The 22,595-nt window shown below is 46.9% G+C and overlaps 1 protein-coding gene across 1 annotated transcript in view; it reads left to right on the top strand.

Annotated features, from left to right (window-relative positions):
- Positions 1–4,360: 4,360 nt before the first annotated feature.
- The window catches only part of APC (APC regulator of WNT signaling pathway), a 181,619-nt gene continuing 163,384 nt past the window's right edge, over positions 4,361–22,595 (top strand). The window contains exon 1 of the mRNA XM_069752824.1: positions 4,361–4,468. The gene's annotated coding sequence lies outside the window, so the exon portion shown is untranslated. The remainder of the gene's footprint in view (positions 4,469–22,595) is intronic.

The raw sequence follows: 22,595 nt of genomic DNA on the forward strand, positions 1-22,595 counted from the left end.
CCCGTTTTTTCAAGAAGAGCTAAAAATAGCGTTAGAGGCAGAGCTGTGCTTTACATTAGTGTATTTTGGAGCCTTTATTCCCCACCTATGCTGCCGAAATACCTTTGTAAAGTCGCCGTTTTGGGCTGTCACTCACGCTGGTCAGGTCATATGGGCGTGGTGACAGCGCTGTTTCTCCCCCAGATCTCCGTTGGTGGCGTAGTGGTGTGCGCATGTCCAAGTGGCGAATCCACTGCGCAGCTTCAAGGAAAATAGCGCGATCTGCACTATTCAGCCGTTTATCGGTGGGCGCGGCCATCTTTGTGAGGCCGCACGTGCGCAGATGGTTCTTCTCGGCTTCCCGGGGCTTCAGGAAAATGGCCGCGGGATGCCGCGCGTGCGCAGATGGCGATCTCGACGGCCATTTTCCTGAAGCCGAGTTCGCATCTCGGCTGCAGGAAAATGGCCGCCGCGATCTCCAAGGTTGACCGAGCCAATTTTTGCAATTCTGACCACTGTCATTTTATGAGGTTATAACTCTGGAACGCTTCAACGGATCCCGCTGATTCTGAGAATGTTTTTTCGTGACATATTGTACTTCATGTTAGTGGTAACATTTCTTCGATATTACTTGCGATTATTTATGAAAAAATGGAAATATGGCGAAAATTTTTAAAATTTTGCAATTTTCAAACTTTGTATTTTTATGCCCTTCAATCAGAGAGATATGTCACGAAAAATAGTTAATAAATAACATTTCCCACATGTCTACTTTACATCAGCACAAATTTGGAAACAAAATTTTTTTTTGTTAGGGAGTTATAAGGGTTAAAAGTTGACCAGCAATTTCTCATTTTTACAACACCATTTTTTATTAGGGACCACATCACATTTGAAGTCATTTTGAGGGGTCTATATGACAGAAAATAATGAAGTGTGACACCATTCTAAAAACTACACCCCTCAAGGTTCTCAAAACCACATTCAAGAAGTTTATTAACCCTTTACGTGCTTCACAGGAACTGAAACAATGTGGAAGGAAAAAATGAACATTTAACTTTTTTTTGCAAACATTATAATGCAGAACCATTTTTTTTATTTTCACAAGTGTAAAAACAGAAATGTAACCATAAATTTTGTTATGCAAATTCTCCTGAATACGCCAATACCCCATATGTGGGGGTAAACCACTGTTTGGGCGCACTGCATAACTTGGAAGTGAAGGAGCGCCGTTTGACTTTTTCAATGCAGAATTGGCTGGAATTGAGATCGGACGCCATGTCACGTTTAGAGAGCCCCTGATGTGCCTAAACAGTGGAAACCCCCCACAAGTGACACCATTTTGGAAACTAGACCCCTTAAGGAACTAATCTAGATGTGTGGTGAGCACTTTGAACCCCCATGTGCTTCACAGCAGTTTATAAGGTTGAGCCGTGAAAATAAAAAAATAGCATTTTTTCTACAAAAATGATCTTTTTGCCCCCAAATTTTTATTTTCACAAGGGTAACAGGAGAAATTAGACCACAAAAGTTGTAGTGCAATTTCTCCTGAGTACGTCGATACCCAATATGTGGGGGTAAACCACTGTTTGGGCGCACCGCAGAGCTTGGAAGAGAAGGAGTGCCGTTTTACTTTTTCAATTTAGAATTGTCTGGAATTGAGATCGGATGCCATGTCGCGTTTGGAGAGCCCCTGATGTGCCTAAACAGTGGAAACCCCCCACAAGTGACCCCATTTTGGAATCTAGACCCCCCAAGGAACTTATCTAGATGTGTGGTGAGAACTTTGAATGCCCAAGTGCTTCACAGAAGTTTAGAATGCAGAGTCATGAAAATAAAAAATATTTTTTTTCCACAAAAAAGATATTGTAGCCCCCAAGTTTTTATTTTCACAAGGGTAACAGGAGAAATTGGACTGCAACAGTTGTTGTCCATTTTATCCCGAGTACACTGATGTGCCATATGTGGGGGTAAACCACTGTTTGGGCGCACGGCAGAGCTCGGAAGGGAAGGACCGCCGTTTTGGAATGCAGACTTAGATAGAATGGTCTGTGGGCGTTATGTTGCATTTGCAGAGCCCCTGATGTACCTAAACAGTAGTAACCCCCCACAAGTGACCCCGTTTTGGAAACTATACCCCCCAAGGAACTTATCTAGATGTGTGGTGAGAACTTTGAATGCCCAAGTGCTTCACAGAAGTTTAGAACGCAGAGTCGTGAAAATAAAAAAATATTTTTTTTTCCACAAAAACGATTTTGTAGCCCCCAAGTTTTTATTTTCACAAGGGTAACAGGAGAAATTGGACCCCAACAGTTGTTGTCCAATTTATCCCGAGCACGCTGATGCCCCATATGTGGGGGTAACCCACTGATTGGGCACACGGCAGAGCTCAGAAGGGAGGGAGCACCATTTGACTTTTTGAGCGCAAAATTAGCTGTCGTGTTTGGAGACCCCCTGATGTACCTAAACAGTGGAAACCCCCCAATTCTAGCTCCAACCCTAACCCCAACACACCCCTAACCCTAATCCCAACCCGATCCATAATCCTAATCACTAACCCTAACGATAATCACAACCCTTACCCCAAAACAACCCTAATGTCAACCCTAACCATAACCCTAATCAAAACCCTAAATCCAACACACCCCTAATCCTAATCTCAACCCTAACCTCAAACCTAACCCTAATCCCAATACACCCCTAATCACAACCCTAACCTTAACCCTAATCCCAAACCTAACCCTAATCCCAAGCGTAACCCTAATGCCAACCCTAACCCTAATACCAACCCTAATCCAAACCCTAACCCTAATCCCAACTCTAACCCTTACTTTAGCCCCAACCCTAACCCTAGCCCTAAGGCTACTTTCACACTTGCGTCGTTTGGCATCCGTCACAATCCGTCGTTTTGGACAAAAAACGGATCCTGCAAATGTGCCTGCAGGATGCGTTTTTTGCCCATAGACTTGTATTGCCGACGGATCGTGACGGATGGCCACACGTCGCGTCCGTTGTGCACTGGATCAGTTGTGTTTTGGCGGACCATCGGCAGAAAATACGTTCAATGTAACTTTTTTTGTACGTCGCGTCCGCCATTTCTGACCGCGCATGCGTTGCCGTAACTCCGCCCCTCCTCCCCAGGACATAGATTGGGCAGCGGATGCGTTGGAAAAACTACATCCGCTGCCCACGTTATGCACAATTTTCACAACATGCGTCGGTATGTCGGGCCGACGCATTTCGACGGCCCCGTACCGACGTAAGTGTGAAAGAAGCCTAACCGTAACCCTAAATTTAGCCCCAACCCTAACCCTAAATTTAGCCCCAACCCTAACCCTAAATTTAGCCCCAACCCTAACCCTGAATCACATCAGAGGACAGAGAATTACACTTTGCTGTTTTTTTTTTTTTTTTTTTGCGGTCACTGGTAAACAGTTAATTACCGGCGATCGCAAAACAGGGGTCGGTAAAACCGACCCCGATTATGTTCTTTGGGGTCCCGGCTACCCCCGGCAGCCGAGACCCCAAAGATTCTCCAGGTGCCGGCCGGCGGGCGCACTGCGCATGCGCCCGCCATTTTGAAGATGGCGGTGCCCATCGGGAGCCACGAGGAGCACCGGGGGAGACAGGTAAGTATTGGGGGGCTACCTGGGACCCCATTTCTCTGTCCTCTGATGTGCGATCACATCGGAGGACAGAGAAATTAAAAAGAAATCGCGTTTTTTTTTTGCGATCGCCGGTAAACGGTTAATTTCCGGCGATCGCAAATGCGGGGGTTGGTAAAAAAAAACCCCGAATCATGTTCTCTGGGGTCTCGGCTACCCCCGGCAGCCGAGACCCCGGAGAAAATCCGACTCTGGGGGGCGCTATTTACTTTTTCCACAGCGCCGTTAATTAACGGCGCTGTGGTTTAAGTACCCTTAGCGGCCGCCGTTAAAAGGCGTATCGGCAGTCGTTAAGGGGTTAAGAACGCAGCATGTCCTTACATTGCAGAAAAAAACACAAGGACAGCACAGGTGACCTGCCAGTGACCTCAGGTGAAGATTTGGTCAGGATTTCACCTGCATAAAATCCTGACCAAATCCTGATGCAATCCTGAACGTGGACACATACTCTTTCCCTTCCTCGAAAGTTGGGAGGTATGGGTCAGCCGTTTGCTGAACTTTTCTCACATCCAATCATCACACAGAAAACAGTGGTCTTCAATAAAATGGCCGCCATGATGTGTCAGGAGATGGTCAAAGTCTTCTCGCGAGCCTTCGCGACCTGCAAAAAAAAAAACCAGGAGAGCGGCGCAGACTCCCTTGCTGTGGGCGTGTCCATAGTATGTGGGCGGAGTTAGTGTACGAGTGGGGATGCCACACTGCTCCCCGCAGTTTCAGGAAAGGGGCTGCCTCAACTGTGCAGAGTTCTGCGCAGGCGCGCCGCTGCTCGTTGTGTCTGATAAGATGGCGGCGCTGCTTTCTCGTTTGGAAGAGTAGATAAAAGGGTGAGTGAGAGCGCTCGTACCGACAGCCGCAGCGGGGCTGTGCCGTGCAGAGACGGCCGGTGTGCGGAGGGGGGAGGTCGTGCTTGTTGCTGGGCAGCCATGGGGCACACATGCCAGGTGCTGTGGGGTGTTGTGACTTGAAGATTGATGTCTTCTGCCTGCTATGGGGGCTCCATGGATTTAACCGTATATCATAGTCCCCCAGGAAGCAGCTGCCTTGTATGCAGACCCCCAGCCCCACACTGGCATGGCTGCCCAGCACCCTGCATCCTGGGGTGGGCATACACTGGTGGGCTCTGCACGGTGCTGGTTACACCTGGGTCCCACACTGGGGGGCACAGATCCCCCCAGCTTCTGGCAGAGTTACAGTCATTGTGAGGGGCAATCCGAGCTGCAGACATTGCCCCCAAATGTACGTGTATGCAGTACTGAGGACCCCTGTGATTTATGTGTGACGGCGACTCTGGCAGCGACCACCCCACTGAGGTGGAGAGTATTGTCTATCTCCGTCCTGGAAGTCTGGAAATCCCTGGATGGCTAAACATGGAAATGATGGTAGATTGGTAGCAGCACTTGTGAAATATCTCTATTAATTTAATATTGAGTATGAGCGCTGCATTCAGAGGTCCCTGCACGCACAGCCCTGGCTGCGGTCACTGCCCTTACTAATGGTTTTCGGAGGAATGTTCTGCTGTGCTGAATGCACTTGGGCGAATCATCAATGTCCACTGCTGGCAGCTCCACTTGCAATTGTTGACCAATGGCGTCCCAGATGTGATGGATCAGAGACCAGTCCAGAAACTCTGCAGGCCACGATGGCTTGTTTAGGTCACGGGCTGCTTGCAGGAGCAAAATGTCGTCTGGCCTTCTCATGGGGCAAAACCGTCTTCTGAGATACTCTGGAGAAGTGACCATACCACGGATTCCACAGCCACATCCATATAACTTCTAGAATGAAGATTGGAGGGGTCTGGCTACCATGTATTATGACAACCCACACAATAACCCCCGGGAGTGGGACCGACGTGATGTTCCCTAGTGAATCCCTCTTCAGGGTGTTGCCAACCTGGTCTCTGGTCCAATCTATGGTTATCATTGCGTCCAAGACAGACTCTAAAGATCACTGACCAGGATAATCCTCCATTGCTGTGTTGCTCTGCACCATGATGTCCTCTGAGAGCGGTGGTGTCATACCAGTGGACTCCTGTAGCGGGACGTCTGGCTTATAGCCCAGTGTTGTGCTAATGGCTTCTGATGGTTTGTGTAGACACTGCTTCATGCCTTAGGCTGGGTATGTGGCATGTAATTACACTTTCCTTGCAGAACAGGTCAATGGTGGAACCAAAGGGTCCCAGGACACCGCCCGGCCTCGTGCTGCTATGTGCAGCCTATGTGATTTCAGCATGGCACAGTATCTTTCAGACAACCAATAATAACCTATAGCCTTGCAGCACTGGGGTCCTGGGTTCAAATCCCACCAACATCATCTGCAAGTAGTTTGTATGTTCTTCCTGTGTTGGCATGGGTTTCCTCCCAACATTTAAAGATGTATTGATTGTGAGCACCGATGGGGACAGTGCCGATAATGTCTCTACAGCGGTGTGGAATTAATGGCGCTCTATAAGGGAGTAAAATAACCTCATTATAGTATACCAAGGTGCGGAGATTTGTGGTTTATACTCGATACTGTGTGAAGTGAGCTAGTTTTTAAAAAGGTTTCCATTTTTCATCATTTGCAGATAATTATGTCCATCTATCCTGTGATCTCCATTTATCCTTGGTATTGCAATGTGTTATATATAGATTATACAGGCTCCATGTAGGACACTGAGGGGGCAATGTGTATATACCTGTGCCTTCTGCATGGTGTGTGGAACTTTTTTTTTTTTTTGCCTTGAAGTTAACAAAAACCCCTTATCAAGTGTAAATAAACCTTTCAAATAAGGTATTGTGTTCTGATAAAGGAATGGGATGCCCGATCTAATGTGCAGTTGTTTGTGGTTTCTTGTCACTGTTTCTGGACTTGGCTATATGTACTGACCACTCTAAAGGTACCGTCACACTAAGCAACTTTCCAACGATCACGACCAGCGATACGACCTGGCCATGATCGTTGGAAAGTCCTTGTGTGGTCGCTGGAGAGCTGTCACACAGACAGCTCTCCAGCGACCAACGATGCCGAAGTCCCCGGGTAACCAGGGTAAACATCGGGTTACTAAGCGCAGGGCCGCGCTTAGTAACCCGATGTTTACCCTGGTTACCACTGTAAATGTAAAAAAAAAAAAACACTGCATACTTACATTCCGGTGTCTGTCACGTCCCTCGCCGTCATCTTCCCGCACTGACTGTCAGCGCCGGCCGTAAAGCAGAGCACAGCGGTGATGTCACTGCTGTGCTTTACGGCCAGCGCTCACAGTCAGTGCGGGAAGCTGATGGCGAGGGACGTGATAGACACCGGAATGTAAGTATGTATTGTTCTTTTTTTTTTTTTTTTTTTTTTTTTTTACATTTACAATGGTAACCAGTGTAAACATCGGGTTACTAAGCGCGGCCCTGCGCTTAGTAACCCGATATTTACCCTGGTTACCAGTGAACACATCGCTGGATCGGCGTCACACACGCCGATCCAGCGATGTCAGCGGGTGATCCAGCGACGAAATAAAGTTCTGGCCTTTCTGCTCCGACCAACGATGTCACAGCAGGATCCAGATCGCTGCTGCGTGTCAAACACAACGATATCGCTATCCAGGACGCTGCAACGTCACGGATCTCTATCGTTATAATGTTGTTCAGTGTGAAGGTACCTTTAGAATTGTAATTTTTTTTTTTACCCGCAATCTTTTTCCAATAAACATGCACGCTCTGCCAGAGGGAAAGTGCTCCCGGAGGACTGTTCTGGCGATGTCTTATATCCCCTGTGATCAAACGATCAGGAATGTTTAAAGGGAACCTGTCACCCCCAAAATTGAAGGTGAGCTAAGCCCACCAGCATCAGGGGCTTATCTACAGCATTTTGTAAGATGAGAAAAAGAGGTTAGATTATACTCACCCAGGGGCGGTCCTGGTGCTGTTTTGGTCCGATGGGTGTCGCTGTCCGGTCAGGGGCCTCCCATCTTCTTACGATGACGTCCTCTTCTTGTATTCACACTCCGGCACTGGCGTACTTTGTCTGCCCTGTTGCAGGCGCCGGGCCTCTCTGATCTTTCCCGGCGCCTGCGCTCTGCAGGGCAGACAAAGTACGCCGGAGCCGCAGCGTGAATATAAGAAGAGGACGTCATCGTAAGAAGATGGGAGGCCCCGCACCGGACTGCGACACCAACCGGACCGCAGCGGGACCGCCCCTGGGTGAGTATAATCTAACCTCTTTTTCTCATCTTTCAGGATACATCGGGGGCTTATCTACAGCATTACAGAATGAATGAACCCCTGATGCTGGTGGGCTTAGCTCACCTTCAATTTTGGGGGTGACAGGTTCCCTTTAAGTCCAATATGTCCCCTTGTTCTACCCTTAGATTTCTGTCTAAGCTCCCATACAAATAGACGGTGAGCCGATGCTACCGAAATCAGTGGGCTCAACCAACATTTGTCCAATGGGCACCATTACATCTGACTTCTGCTTCTTACTAACCTTGATGCATGTAAAGAAGCTGCGGAGACACCCATCACGTGTTTCTCGACGCAAGCAGTGAATAGCCAGGCCTTTCCCCGGGAAGGAACAACCAAGGGAAGGGCAGCATCCAATAAAGGAAAACATCCAATAAAGGAAAACCACCTATGCCAAGCATGGTATCCATCCACAGACAGCTGTTTCGGGGTTTTGCCCCTCATCAGTGTGGAGTAGGAATCTGGATATTAGGAGCAGTGCCTAGTAAAAAGGCTATAAAGGCACAGATGATTGGCCTCGGGGAGACCAAAACACCCAACACCGCGGAGACACCATCACGTGTTTCTCAACGCAGTGATTCCAGAACACTGCCCCCATCCCTTATGGGAAATATGCAGATGCATGTAAAGAAGCTGCGGAGACACCATCACGTGTTTCTCGACGCAAGCAGTGAATAGCCAGGCCTTTCCCCGGGAAGGAACAACCAAGGGAAGGGCAGCATCCAATAAAGGAAAACATCCAATAAAGGAAAACCACCTATGCCAAGCACGGTATCCATCCACAGACAGCTGTTTCGGGGTTTTGCCCCTCATCAGTGTGGAGTAGGAATCTGGCTATTAGGAGCAGTGCCTAGTAAAAAGGCTATAAAGGCACAGATGATTGGCCTCGGGGAGACCAAAACACCCAACACCGCGGAGACACCATCACGTGTTTCTCAACGCAGTGATTCCAGAACACTGCCCCCATCCCTTATGGGAAATATGCAGATGCATGTAAAGAAGCTGCGGAGACACCATCACGTGTTTCTCGACGCAAGCAGTGAATAGCCAGGCCTTTCCCCGGGAAGGAACAACCAAGGGAAGGGCAGCATCCAATAAAGGAAAACATCCAATAAAGGAAAACCACCTATGCCAAGCACGGTATCCATCCACAGACAGCTGTGGGAAAGGCCTGGCTATTCACTGCTTGCGTCGAGAAACACGTGATGGTGTCTCCGCAGCTTCTTTACATGCATCTGCATATTTCCCATAAGGGATGGGGGCAGTGTTCTGGAATTACTGCGTTGAGAAACACGTGATGGTGTCTCCGCGGTGTTGGGTGTTTTGGTCTCCCCGAGGCCAATCATCTGTGCCTTTATAGTCTTACTAACCTTGAGTCAGATGGACTGGATATATGTGATGTATATATTCAGCAGAATCTGACTACACTGGGTTCGTTTAATATGATAGGCTGATTACTCTTTGCACCATAGACTTTACAGGTTGTAAAAGCTTGTGAAGTCATAAGGTTTATCAAGGAAAGCGCACATTTTATGAGCTGCTTGTATTCATCCTTTTATAACTAGGCAAAGGTCAAAAGATCTGCACAAATCTTTCAATACGGTTCCTTTCCTGGCCCACAATTGCTCTTTGCTTACTGGCTTTGCGAGTCAATCACAAGGGCTCTGGTGGTCTCATCATATAACGCGTCATTGCTAAAGCCGGATTACGGAGACCAGAGGATCCAAGGAAGCGCATGCATGGGAGCAGTGGTGTATTGCTCCTTTAGTTGTCAGATACCATTGTAAGCCAGGACACTTGTCTGGAAAGAGCCTAATCTGTGTAATTGTGGTCCCAGCACCACGCACCCCACACCAAGCCCATAAGTCAGAGCCTGTCATCTGTAACCTGTCGCACAACGAAAACAGGAAGTGTGATTCCTTCATGTCCTGCTGTTTGCCGTTTCCTGTACAGTCCCAACCCAATCGGCTGGTCATTATCTATGCAGCTATATTATGTGGCTTGGTGCCATTGAGTGACACTTTGCATATGGTTTTCCTACCACCCTGTGTAGAGCCTCCATTGCAGGAGTATGCTAGCCTTTAAATATACTCCTCGTTGCACTTAAGGTTTATAAAAAAAAAAAAAAAAAAAAAAATGTTTTTACCCTTCACCACGACAGCACCCCACATGAGAGAGAGGGATCCGCCCATAGGAACAGGAAACCTACAGAGTAAAAGGAGGCGGTTTCCTCTTCCTACAGGAATCCGAAGCTTACCTACAGATGAAGAGGATTCCTGGGCCATGCATCCGCCAGTGTAGTTCTGTGGGGACAGCAGGGGCTGCGGTTCCAGAAGCAGCGGTGGGGGAGCCCCTGCTTGCAGCCTGCCAACTCGTCTGATCAGCCAAACGTGGTCCGGGTCCGGAGCGGTCTGCCCGGCTCCATGAAGACGCGCGCGCTGCAGCAGCTGGCTTCCAATCCTCCGGCTGCCACATGATAAGATAGCAGCGCGTCTAACCCGGAAGTAGCCAGAGCACTTCCAGGTTGGGTCCAGGGAGGTAGGAGATTCGGCGCCAGATTCAAAAAGCGGCGCTGCCGTCGGCCGGTGTGTGTGTGTGAGTATGGCTTCACCGGCCGACGATGCGCACCTGTCTGCAACAGAGCGCCCTCCAAGCAATGAGAGGAGCGCAAGAAGCAGCACTAAGAGTGGTGGTCGCCCCCCAGAGAAACGATCCACCACCAGACAAAATGTCATGGACCCTTTACCAAAAGCTCCGCCTCCAGAACCGATACCTTCAACTTCCCTGGGTGAGTTTTAAAATATCATCTTCCTATATGCTGATATATGTTCCTCCTGTGTCCCTCTCCTTCCAGAGTAAGAAACGGACACACAAGTCCAAGCACAAAGAATGCGCCCTTTGTACACAACCTTTTCGGGATGCTTACGCTAAGAGGTTATGCCAAGAGTGTATCACTGTAACCTTACATCAGGAAAATGTAATGACCCCTGCAGATATAAGAGCCATAATTCGGGAAGAGATGCAGGGTTTGGCGTACACAAGAAGCTCCAGCACCCGCCTACCAAGCGAGTCTCTGTCTCCAGTGGACTCAGATTCTGAGGATATACATAGATCCTCAGAAAAATCCGGTTCGCAATCAAGTTCGTCTGAGAATGAAAGGGGTCTCTGTCTACCTAACAGCAGTGTAGATAACCTAGTTAAATCCGTCCGAAGCACAATGGGGTGCCCAGACGAAAAAGGGAAAAAATCGTATCAAGACATCATGTTTGCAGGGTTGGGACAGAAAAAGCGAAGATCCTTCCCCGTAATACCCACGATTAAACACTTAATAAAAAAAGAATGGGATAAGCATAATACACGGGGTTTTCTGCCATCATCCTCTAAGAGACGCTATCCCTTCAGTGACGAGGAACTGATTTCATGGTCAAAAGTACCTAAAGTTGATGCTGCAGTAGCTTCCGCCTGTAAACAATCGGTCTTACCAGTAGAGGATTCGGGGATCCTAACAGACCCTTTAGACCGTAAAGCAGAGGCCTTAAGGTACCTTCACACATAACGATATTGTTAACGATATCGTTGCTATTTGTGACGTAGCAACGATATCGTTAATGAAATCGTTCTGTGTGACAGCGACCAACGATCAGGCCCCTGCTGGGAGATCGTTGGTCGCTGAATAAAGTCCAGAACTTTATTTCGTTGCTGGACTCCCTGGAGACATCGCTGGATCGGCGTGTGTGACACCGATCCAGCGATGTCTTCACTGGTAACCAGGGTAAACATCGGGTAACTAAGCGCAGGGCCGCGCTTAGTAACCCGATGTTTACCCTGGATACCATGCTAAAAGTAAAAAAAACAAACACTACATACTTACCTACAGCCGTCTGTCCTCCAGCGCTGTGCTCTGCACTCCTCCTGTACTGTCTGTGAGCCGGAAAGCAGAGCGGTGACGTCACCGCTCTGCTTTCCGGCTCACAGACAGTACAGGAGGAGAGCAGAGAAGCAGAGCGCAGCGCTGGAGGACAGACAGCGGTAGGTAAGTATCTAGTGTTTGTTTTTTTTACTTTTAGCATGGTATCCAGGGTAAACATCGGGTTACTAAGCGCGGCCCTGCGCTTAGTTACCCGATGTTTACCCTGGTTACCGGCATCGTTGGTCGCTGGAGAGCGGTCTGTGTGACAGCTCTCCAGCGACCAAACAGCGACGCTGCAGCGATCCGGATCGTTGTCAGTATCGCTGCAGCGTCGCTTAATGTGAAGGGGCCTTTACTAAAAAGTCCTGGGAAGCCAACACAGGGGCATTCAGGCCAGCTATATCTAGCACATGCACCGCCAGATCGCTACTAGTCTGGATGGAACAGCTGGAGTAACAGATTAGGGGTAGAACTTCGAGAGATTCAATTCTGCAGAAAATCCCTCTAATAAAAGAAGCGATGGCATTCCTTGCCGATGCTTCAGTGGATTCGCTACGCTTAGCAGCCAGATCAGCCGGACTAGTGAATACAGCCCGATGAGCACTCTGGTTAAAAAACTGGAAGGGGGACGCACCGGCAAAAGCAAAACTTTGTGCGATCCCTTGCCAGAGTGAGTTCCTTTTTGGAAAAACATTGGATGATCTCCTAAATAAAGCAGGGGAGAGAAAGAAAGGTTTCTCTAACCAATCTCTTCTGTTTTACAGGAGAGCCTTTAAAAGACACCCCTTTACCAGAAACAAACCGTTTGAAACTCAAAGGGAGCGCTGGGAGACAAAGGATCCAAAGCAAAAAGGTGCATTGTTTAGTGGATCCTATAGTCAGACGTAATAAGTACTGCTAACCAGGAAGTAGGCGGCAGACTAAAATATTTTTTTCATAGTAGGAAGCAAATAACATATAGCCAATGGATTCTGGACATTATACAATTTGGCTTAAAATTGGAATTTGATCGAATCCCTTGGTATTCTTTTGTAGTAACATCACCAAAGGGACGGGAACAACAAAAGGCTCTGGAATGAGAGATCCTATCTTTACTATCTAAAAAAGTTTTGATAGAAGTTCCCCGGGATCAAGAAGGAAAGGGGTTCTATTCTCCTTTATTTTTGATCAATAAACCAGATGGTTCATTCAGAACTATCATAAATCTCAAAAAATTAAATTTTTTTTTTTTTTTTGGATAACCATACCTTTAAAATGGAATCCACTGGTTCTACCAATCTTTTGTTCCCTTGATGTGTGATGGCGGGGATAGACCTAAAAGATGCCTACTATCATCTTCCCATACATACCGAACACCAGCGGTACCTAAGGGTAGCGGTCATTCTGGCAGGACAGGTTTGTCACTTCCAATACGTGGCAATGCCCTTTTGGGCTTTCAATGGCTCCCCGTATCTTCACAAAGGTGATACTAGAAGTGATGGCTCACCTACGACATCAAGATACCCTACCTAGATCATTTTCTAGTTGTAGGAAATTCTATATCCCAATGTAAAAATCGATTATCTAATACGATCTCATCCCTACAGGACTTGGGTTGGATCGTCAACTTCGAAAAATCCAGACTGAATCCAGAAACCGTTCAAACGTTTCTAGGAATCCAGCTAGACTCCGTAAGGCTTGGTTCCCATTGCGTTAATGGGAAAGCGCTAACTGACAGCGTTGCACGGCGAAATTAACGCCGTGCAACGCGTCCGTTAGCGCGCCCATTCACGGCAATGGGAACGCGCAGCACTAGCGCGTGCCATGTTCGGCACGCGCTAGCGGCGCGCCGGTGTTTCCTCGCGCGCCGCGGACGCTGCTTGCAGCGTCCGAGGCGCGCCCGCGGTCCGTTCCCCACTCTCGCAGATCGGGGATCTGCGAGAGCGGGGACGTTACCGCGACCCCGGGACGCGGCCACATTAAAAACATTGCGTTAGCGCAACCCGCTAGCGCTAAACGGGTTGCACTAACGCAATGTGACCCTAGCCTAAGTCAGAAGTGCTTCCTCCCACAGTCAAAAAAGTTGATTATACAGCCAAAGGTGTCATGGGCAGTGGAAAACCCACACATGACACTAAGAAAAGCTATGTCTTTATTGGGGTCATTATCTTCATGTATTCCCGCCGTGACATGGGCTCAATTTCATACCTGACCATTACAGTAGGAAGTCTTGTATGTTCAGGAACAATCACAAGGACATCTGGAAACTAAGTAAACTTTTTCCGGAGACGTTATAGAATTCCTAACATGGTGGTTAAATATAGAGCACCTTTCAAAAGGAGTACCTTGGGTAATAGACCCTTCCAAGATTATTACCACTGACGCCAGCCCCTCAGGTTGGGGTGCTCATATGGAGGATAGACTAGCCCAGAATGTCTGGGATCAGACAGAGTCAACATATTCTTCAAATTGCAAAGAATTAAGAGCAGTATATTATGCCTTAAACCATTTTCTCCCACAGATCCAAGGAGCACATGTAAGGGTTTTCTCGGACAATTCCACCACAGTGGCATATGTGAACCGTCAAGGTGGTACACGGTCGGGAACCCTGATGACTATAGCAGCGGATATCTTCCAGTTAGCAGAAATTCATCTCGCATCCCTAACAGCGCTTCACATCAGAGGTGTAGAAAACATAAAAGCAGACAACCCCAGCCGGAACAGGCTGCGTCAAGGGGAATGGTCTCTCAACCGCTACATATTCAAAATAACAGATTCATGGGGTACACCACAAATAGATCTGTTTGCCACCAGAGAGAACAGACAAAAAATTTGCTTCCCTGAACTTGATGGATCATCCAGACATGTTGGACTCACTTCAGCATCCCTGGACATTCGAACTAGCGTATGCCTTTCCTCCGATGTCTCTGATTCCACTGGTGATCAGGAAAATCAGGAGGGAACAAGCAAGGGTGATTCTTATCGCACCCTTTTGGCCAAGGAGACCATGGTTCTCTTGTCTCCAAACAATGTCTCTATGCGACCCATGGATTCTTCCATCAGACCGGAAGCTGCTGTTCCAGGGCCCCTTTTTCCACCCGCAAGTGAAAGGTCTTCACTTGACGGCGTGGCATTTGAGAGGCAGTTATTAGGTTCAAGAGGGTTTTCAGAACATCTAGTAAACACTCTTTTACTAAGTAGGAAAAAATCTACCACCCTAATATACAGTAGGGTATGGAAAAAATTCTTACATTTTTATACAAAACCTTTCACTACACAGGTTCCAGTGGTACCTATTCTAGAATTCTTACAGAAAGGTCGAGAATTAGGGTTATCAGTGAACACTTTAAGGCCATGTTCACACGTTCCTGATTTCCCTGCTATTTTTTCTGCACTAAAAACCGCAGCTCTTGGCAGAAAACGCAGGTGCGTTTTTTGGTGCGTTTTTTGATGCGGTTTTTAGTGCGTTTTTTTTATGCAGTTTTCTCTGCAGAGTCTGTGTGTTTTCTAGGAAGTTTTTTTAGGGTTAAAATGGCTGAAAATACCCTAACCCTAACCCTAGTTATAACTGTAGTGGGGAAAAAAAAAAAAATTCTTTATTTTTTTTATTGTTCCTACCTATGGGGGTGACAAAGGGGGGGGGGGGGGGTCATTTACTATTTTTTTTTATTTTGATCACTGAGATAGATTATATCTCAGTGATCAAAATGCACTTTGGAACGAATCGGCCGGCAGATTCGGCGGGCGCACTTGCGCATGCGCCCGCCATTTTGGAAGATGGCGGCGCCCAGGGAGAAGACTGACGGCCGGACACCGGGAGGCCCGGTAAGTATAAGGGGGGGAGATGAGGGCACGGGGGGGGGGGGGGGGCGTCGGAGCACGGGGGGTGGCATCGGAGCATGGGGGGGTGGGATTGGAGCACGGGGGGGCAGCCACACTCCGCCCACGCACTTCCTGCTGCAGCGGTTCTGCACCACAAACCGCAGAAAACCCGCAGATATATTTTTGATCTGCGGGTTTTACTGCGGGTTTGACCTCACAATGGAGGTCAATGGGTGCAGAACCGCTGCAGTTCCGCACAAAGAAGTGACATGGTCCTTCTTTTTTACCGCAGCTATTGAGCGCGGCTTTTTTTAGTGCATTTCCGCATCATGTGCACAGTGGTTCCTGTTTTCCATAGGGTACATTGTACTGTACCCTGCATGGAAAACAGCTGCGGACCCGCAGCGGCAAAATCGCGGCGGTTCCGCAGTAAAAACCGCACTGTGTGAACATGGCCTAATAGTACAATTTTCAGCATTAGGAGCCCTATATGGGAGCAATATAGCGGCGGACAGGTGGATCTCCAGATTTATAAAGGCTTGTGAACGTAGTAATCCGGTGCACATTCCCCGTTTACCTCCATGGGATTTAAATCTAGTACTGGAGGCTTTAACTGGCTCCCCATTTGAACCACTAGATTCCATACCCTTAAACGTCCTAACATATAAAGTAGCCCTATTGGTAGCTTTAGGCTATGTGCACACGTTGCGGTTTTTACCGTGGAACCGCGGCGATTTTGATGCTGCGGGTCCGCAGCAGTTTCCTTTGCGTTTACAGTAAACATGTACACCAATGGGAAACCGCAAACCGCTGTGCACATGCTGCGGGAAAAACACCGCAGAAACGCAGCGGTTTACAACCCGCAGCATGTCACTTCTTTGTGCAGAATCGCAGCGATTCTGCACACATAGAAATGCATTGATCCACTTACTTCCCGCATGGGGCTGTGCCCACCATGTGGGAAGTAAGCGGATAATGTGCGGGTGGTACCCGGGGTGGAGGAGAGGAGACTCTCCACCAGGCCCCGGGAACCATATTTGTGGTAAAAAAAAAAAAAAAAGAATTAAAATAAAAAATAATGATATACTCACCTCTCAGTCCTGTACGCGGCCGTCCGGTCTCAGGTTGCTATGCGAGCAGGGCCTGCGGTGATGTCGCGGTCACATGACCGTGATGTCACGAAGGTCCTTCTCGCACAGCATCTTTGGAACCGGACCGCCGCCTGCAGCACCGAGGAGATGGGACGTCAGAGGGTGAGTATAACCTTTTTTTTTTTTTTTTTTTTTTAACGTTCCTATTGATGCTGCATATGCAGCATCAATAGTAGGAGTAAATCCCACAGCGGAAACCGCAGAACAAAACGTGATAAATCTGCAGGGATAACCGCAGCGGTTTTGCCTTGCAAATTTATCAAATCCGCTGTGGGAGAACCCGCAGGGACCCGAACCTACGTGTGAACATGGCCTTAACCTCAGCGAGAAGGGTTAGCGACATCCAGGCCCTCTCAGTAGACCTTCCTTTCTTATTGATATTCCAAGATCGGGTGGTACTAAAACCAGACCCCTCATACCTCCCTAAAGTGGCATCCACCTACCACAGGTCACAGGAAATTTTTCTCCCTTCCTTTTTTGATACTCCTGTAACTCCAGAACAACATAAGTTTCACACTCTAGATGTCAGAAGAGCCATCTTGACTTATATAGAAAGGTCTCAGACATGGAGACAGAGTAGGGCTTTGCCTCCTTTCAGGGTCACAAGAAAGGACATGGGGTCACAAAAGCTACCTTACCTTGATGGATCAGAGAAGCTATCTGCTTGGCGTATACATCGAGAGACGAAGTACCTCCAGTGGGCATAAAGGCACATTCGGCACGAGCTATGGCTTCCTCTTGGGCAGAACAAGCCGATGTACCAATCGTTTTGATATGTAAGGCCGCAACTTGTTCAACACCTTCTACCTTTTACAACCATTATAGACTTGATCTATCTACATCTTCTGACCTAATCTTTGGTAGAGCTGTCCTTAGTACAGTAATCCCACCTAGATAATGGTTCTCTGAAAATCTCTCATGTGGGGTGCTGTCGTGGCGAAGGGTAAAAAGCCGAATTACTTACCGGTAATGCTCTTTTAATGAGTCCACGACAGCACCCATTTACAACCCTCCCTGATTATGCACAATTCCTTCTTTTAAGCTCACAAATAATGGTTGTATAGAGTTTAAGACATTTTTGTTAAATAGGAGTTGATACTAAAACTTTGCGGTTCCCTTTATACTCTGAAAACTAAACTGAGGAGGAGAGGGGACCGCCTCCTTTTATTCTGTAGGTTTCCTGTTCCTATGGGCGGATCCCTCTCTCTCATGTGGGGTGCTGTCGTGGACTCATTAAAAGAGCATTACCGGTAAGTAATCCGGCTTATTCATGTGGTCGCTCCTCTATAGAAGTGTTTTTCAACGCCGATCCTCAAGACCCCAACAGATTATGTGTGGCTATCATATTGAGAGAATCAGTGGCAATGTTGGATGCCTTGCTAGTAATTCCATCTCCTGTGCAATACTAAGGACATCCTGAAACCATGATTGGATGGGGGAGGCAATGAGGACTGGAGTTGAGGATCCAGAGTTAGAGCAGCTCTTTCTTGTAGCTTACAGCTTATTTATGAGAACATGTCAGCCGCTTCAAGTTGCCTGAACCGCAGGCCGAATGATATTGGGGCTGGTTCCCTTATTACAGAAAGCCATGTTTACAGTGAAATGCTGCAGCGCTTCATTGAAAATCTGGTGTCATGGGTTTACCGTGACAGAGAGGAGCGCAGCCTCTGATTTCTACTACTTCTGCACAGATTAGAAACTCTTCACATTCTTATTAAATGGTGTTAATTTATTTTGGCAGTGCAGGGGTTAATTTGCTCTGAGAGCTCTTGGAGCTAAGGCTCTCAGATGTGCACTGTTAGCCACTCCCATCTCCTATATAAACTGGGCCCTGGTTAGCACTCATTGTCAGAGCTAGCTTTTGCTGCATGGCTGGAGGTTGTTGGTTATTGGAGAAAGGCGGTTGGCGTGTTTATCTGTGACTGTTGCTAGGTTTTCAGTGTGTGATAATTCCTTTCTTGTCCTACTTTGGTTTGTTTAGGCACATCAGGGGTCTCCAAACGCAACATGGCGCCACCATTGATTCCAGCCAATCTCGTATTCAAAAAGTCAAATGGTGCTCCCTCACTTCCGAGCCCTGGCGTGTGCCCAAACAGTGGTTTACCCCCACATATGGGGTATCAGTGTACTCAGGACAAACTGCGCAACAATTACTGGGGTCCAATTTCTCCTGTTACCCTTGTGAATATAAAAAAATGCTTGCTAAAACATAATTTTTGAGGAAAGAAAAATGATTTTTTATTTTCACGGCTCTGCGTTGTAAACGTCTGTGAAGCACTTGGGGGTTCAAAGTGCTCACCACATATCTAGATAAGTTCCTTGGGGGGGTCTAGTTTCTAAAGTGGGGTCACTTGTGGGGGTTTCTACTGTTAAGCCACATCAGGGGCTCTGCAAACGCAACGTGACGCCCACAGAGCATTCCATCAAAGTCTGCATTTCAAAACGTCACTACTTCACTTCCGAGCCTCGGCATGTGCCCAAACAGTGGTTTACCACCACATATGGGGTATCAGCGTACTCAGGAGAAACTGGACAACAACTTTTGGGGTCCAATTTCTTCTGTAACCCTTGGGAAATTAAAAAATTCTGGGCTAAATAATTATTTTTGAGGAAAGAAAACGTATTTATTATTTTCATGGCTCTGCATTATAAACTTCTGTGAAGCACCTGGGGGTTTAAAGTGCTCAATATGCATCTAGATAAGTTCCTTGGGGGGGGTCTAGTTTCCAAAATGGGGTCACTTGTGGGGGAGCTCCAATGTTTAGGCACACAGGGGCTCTCCAAACGCGACATGGTGTCCGCTAACAATTGGAGCTAATTTTCCATTCAAAAAGTCAAATGGCGCGCCTTCCCTTCCGAGCCCTGTCGAGTGCCCAAACAGTGGTTTACCCCCACATATGAGGTATCTACGTACTCGGGAGAAATTGCCCAACAAATTTTATGATCCATTTTATCCTACTGCCCATGTGAAAATGAAAAAATTGAGGCGAAAAGAATTTTTTTGTGAAAAAAAAAGTACTTTTTCATTTTTACAGATCAATTTGTGAAGCACCTGAGGGTTTAAAGTGCTCACTAGGCATCTAAATAAGTTCCTTGGGGGTTCTAGTTTCCAAAATGGGGTTACTTGTGGGGGAGCGCCAATGTTTAGGCACACAGGAGCTATCCAAACGCGACATGGTGTCCGCTAACGATGGAAATAATTTTTCATTCAAAAAGTCAAATGGCGCTCCTTCCCTTCCGAGCCTTACCATGTGCCCAAACAGTGGTTTACCCCCACATGTGAGGTATTGGTGTACTCAGGAGAAATTGCCCAACACATTTTAGGATCCATTTTATCCTGTTGCCCATGTGAAAATGAAAAAATTGAGGCTAAAAGAATTTTTGTGTGAAAAAAAAGTACTTTTTCATTTTTACGGATCAATTTGTGAAGCACCTGGGGGTTCAAAGTGCTCACTGTGCATCTAGATAAGTTCCTTGGGGCGTCTAGTTTCCAAAATGGGGTCACTTGTGGGGGAGCTCCAATTTTTAGGCACACGGGGGCTCTCCAAACGTGACATGGTGTCCGCTAAAGAGTGGAGCCAATTTTTGATTCAAAAAGTCAAATGGCGCTCCTTCCCTTCCAAGCCCTGCCGTGCGCCCAAACAGTGGTTTACCCCCACATATGAGGTATCAGCGTACTCAGGACAAATTGGACAACAACTTTCGTGGTTCAGTTTCTCCTTTTACCATTGGGAAAATAAAAAAATTGTTGCTAAAAGATAATTTTTGTGACTAAAAAGTTAAATGTTCATTTTTTCCTTCCATGTTGCTTCTGCTGCTGTGAAGCACCTGTAGGGTTAATAAACTTCTTGAATGTGGTTTTGAGTACCTTGAGGGGTGCAGTTTTTAGAATGGTGTCACTTTTGGGTATTTTCAGCCATATAGACCCCTCAAACTGACTTCAAATGTGAGGTGGTCCCTAAAAAAAATGGTTTTGTAAATTTCGTTGTAAAAATGACAAATCGCTGGTGAAATTTTAACCCTTATAACTTCCTAACAAAAAAAAATTTTGTTTCCAAAATTGTGCTGATGTAAAGTAAACATGTGGGAAATGTTATTTATTAACTATTTTGTGTCACATATCTCTCTGGTTTAACAGAATAAAAATTCAAAATGTGAAAATTGCGAAATTTTCAAAATTTTTGCCAAATTTCCGTTTTTATCACAAATAAACGCATAATTTATTGACCTAAATTTACCACTAACATGAAGCCCAATATGTCACGAAAAAACAATCTCAGAACCGCTAGGATCCGTTGAAGCGTTCCTGAGTTATTACCTCATAAAGGGACACTGGTCAGAATTGCAAAAAACGGCAAGGTCTTTAAGGTCAAAATAGGCTGGGTCATGAAGGGGTTATTGTACTCATCAATACATTTGATATTTTGAGCTTAACTATATAGGTACATAGCACACTGTGTGTTGCTTTACTTGCTGGATCTACCCTTTGCCCTCCACCGTTTTTCATCCTTATGTTGACTTTTGTATACTGATGGTATTTATGTCTTACTAGATGGTGGCCCGATTCTATCGGGTATTCTAGAATATGTATAGCAGTATATAGCACAGCGGGCACCATATCCCTGTTAAAAAAGAGAATTAAAATAAGAAATTGTTATATACTCACCTTCCGGCATTCTTGGGACCGGAGCGTCGCGAGGAGCGGGAAAGGTGCCGGAAGGTGAGAATATAATTTTTTTTATTTTTTAAATTATTTTTAACATTAGATCTTTTTACTATTGATGCTGCATAGGCAGCATCAATAGTAAAAAGTTGGTCACACAGGTTTAATAGCAGCGTTAACAGACTGCGTTACACCGCTATGGGGGCACTTACTGGAGGGGAGTAGGGAAGGGCGAATTCGCGGCCGGACTGTGCCCGTCGCTGATTGGTCGCGACCAGTCAGCGACGTAGGATTTCCGTGACACAAACAGGTGGAAGTGACCCTTAGACGATTATATAGATAGACTAGATGGTGGCCCGATTCTAACGCATCGGGTATTCTAGAATATGTATGTATGTATATAGCAGCCACATAGTATATAGCACAGGCCACGTAGTATATAGGAGCCATGTAGTATATAGCAGACAAATACTATGTGGCCTGTGCTATATACTATGTGACTGCTATATACATACATACATACATACATACATACATACATACATACATACATACATATTGTAGAAAACCCGATGCGTTAATACAGGCCACGCAATATATAACAGTGGCCACGCAGTATATAACACAGCCCACGTACTATATAACACAGCCCATGCAGTATATAGCAGCCATGCAGTATATAACACAGCCCACGCAGTATATAACACTGGCCACGTAATATATAGCACAGCCCACGCAGTACATAACACAGCCCACATAGTATGTAACACTGGCCATGTAGTATATAGCAGCCACGCGGTATATAATACAGCCCACGTAGTATATAGCAGTGTGGGCACCATATCCCTGTAAAAAAAAAAAGTTGTATACTCACCTGGCGGGATCCAATCCAGCGAAGCTCTGGCGATGTGCGCGCGGCTGCCGCCATCTTCCGTTCCCAGGATGCATTGCGAAATTACCCAGATAACTTTACGGTCTCACGAGATCGCTAAAGGTAACTTCACACTCAGCGACGCTGCAGCGATACCGACAACGATGTCGATCGCTGCAGCGTCGCTGTTTGGTCACTGGAGAGCTGTCACACAGACCGCTCTCCAGCGACCAACGATCCCGAGGTCCCCGGGTAACCAGGGTAAACATCGGGTTACTAAGCGCAGGGCCGCGCTTAGTAACCCGATGTTTACCCTGGTTACCAGCGTACAAGTAAAAAAACAAACA

The sequence above is a fragment of the Ranitomeya imitator genome, chromosome 1, assembly GCF_032444005.1.
Source record: "Ranitomeya imitator isolate aRanImi1 chromosome 1, aRanImi1.pri, whole genome shotgun sequence".
Classification (NCBI taxonomy): domain Eukaryota; kingdom Metazoa; phylum Chordata; class Amphibia; order Anura; family Dendrobatidae; genus Ranitomeya; species Ranitomeya imitator.